Below are 1,883 nucleotides of genomic sequence, written 5' to 3' on the forward strand. Positions count from 1 at the left end.
AGAGAAATCGAGGCTGTAAGAAAAAGGGGCACAGATATAAACTCTGTTTATACTAGCTACAGCGTCCGCTCCTGCCAAGCCTCACCTCAGAGGTAGCTGCATCTCAGTCCCAGGCATGGGATCCCTGTATAAACAGCCCCTCTTCCCCACTCCAGAGGTGGTTGCATCTCAGCACCAGGGGAAGGATCCTTATGAACAGCTGGAGATCTCAGTTCTGGGTGATACATCCCTGTATGAACAGCCCCCACCCCAGAGGCAGCTGCATCTCANGTGCCTCATATCCACCCCTGAGAGGCCCATCTGGCTGGGCTGCCCTGCCTGGTCCCCACCACCCAGGGGTGACGGGACGTCCCCTGAGCTGCTCTCTCCCCACAGGCTGATCGTCGGGGCCCCGCTGCAGACGGGAGACGTGAATGAAACCGGCAAAGTCTACAAGTGCGACCCGGGCTCCAGACGCTGCCAGGAGATCCCCATCCAGAGTAGGGGCACCTGTGCTGTGGGGTCCAGTGGGTTAGCACAGGGGGTCTGGGAGCTAGGACGCCTGGGTTCCATCCCCAAGTCTCAGAGGGGAGTAGGGTCTAGCGGGTGAGAGCAGGGGAGGCTGGGAATCAGGACTCCTGGGTTCTAATTTCCATGCAACAATTTGCCATCACTTCCCCGCAGTGTGTGTGTGTGTGTGGGGGGATGCACAAGGCAGAGGGGGTGTGAAATGACTCAGAGATATGCAGGACTAAACATATCCAGTGACAAGGTTTCTCACCCTGGTGTTGGCGTGTTTCTCCTCTCAGGCCCCCCCGATGCCGTGAACATGTCCCTCGGATTGTCTCTGGCTGCCCGGGGCTCCAATCTTCTGGTAGGTACCGCCCCTTGGGGTGTGGAAGCGGCGCGGTCTGTAGGTTGTATCCAGGGGGTTGGGTCAGTCTCTGCCCCTGTCCCCCGGAATTCCACGGGATTCTCTTCCCCCCAGCAATGGGAGCGGGATGACTGTGCACCCACCACACGACAGATGGGTAAAGTTACTACAGGACTGGAGTGCCTGTGTGCTGCTGTCGTGGCTGGGTGCCACCGGGGGCGGGGGATGGGCTGATATCACAGGAGTGGGTGATCTTTCCACAACGAGACCTCTGTGCGCTGATGGCAAGTAGAGGGTGGTCACCGGATGATGTCACCATCACCGGAACACAGCTTTGTTACCATGGTGAGGGATGAATGACAATGCGTGTGTAGGCAGGTGCTAACCACTAGAATGACTGGGCCATGGCCTTGTGCAGAAGATGGTAACTAGATAACAATGGTGTGACTACAGCGAGGGTGTGATGTTTGTCTGGGGGATGGTGGGACACAGAATAGTGCACTGAAACAGCAGGGAGGAGGAGAACATCGCCATGGAGATAGTGACTGAGACGTGATGTTGTGAGGGATGGGGGTAACCGGGTAACATCGCCATGGGGACAGTGACTGTGCGATGACATTGTGAAGGGTGGGGGTAATTGGGCGATGTCACTCTGGGGACAGTGACTGGGCATGGCCATAGCAGGGAGCGTGGTAACTAGGTGTTGTCCCCCGTTCTCTCTCTGGGAGGCAGGTGCTGGGTCCTGGAGTCCTGTTTGCCCCATGGAGTCCCTGCCCCGGCGGGGCCTTTCCCTGCATATCCATGGGGGGGAGCAGACTCCCGTCACCCCCCAGTGCTCTTCTGAGGGGGCACCCAGTGATCCCATCCCTCTCTCGTGCCCCAGGTGTGCGGCCCCACAGTGCACCGGGTCTGTGGGGAGAACATGTACATCAACAGCTACTGCTTTCTCCTGGACCAGAGCCTCCAGCAGAGCCAGCGCATCCCGGACACCCTGGCAGGTATGAGACAGCCCCGGGAGCGGCACCAAGGG

General features: G+C 58.8%; 1 long non-coding RNA gene across 1 annotated transcript; it reads left to right on the plus strand.

The window, feature by feature from the left end:
• Window positions 1–369: 369 nt before the first annotated feature.
• Window positions 370–1,851, plus strand: LOC117876328. Its single transcript, XR_004645466.1, has 3 exons — window positions 370–479; window positions 789–853; window positions 1,737–1,851. It is a non-coding gene; the product is annotated as an uncharacterized LOC117876328 (long non-coding RNA).
• The last annotated feature ends 32 nt before the right edge of the window (window positions 1,852–1,883 follow it).

This window comes from Trachemys scripta, chromosome 4 (genome assembly GCF_013100865.1).
Source record: "Trachemys scripta elegans isolate TJP31775 chromosome 4, CAS_Tse_1.0, whole genome shotgun sequence".
In the NCBI taxonomy this organism is placed as follows: domain Eukaryota; kingdom Metazoa; phylum Chordata; order Testudines; family Emydidae; genus Trachemys; species Trachemys scripta.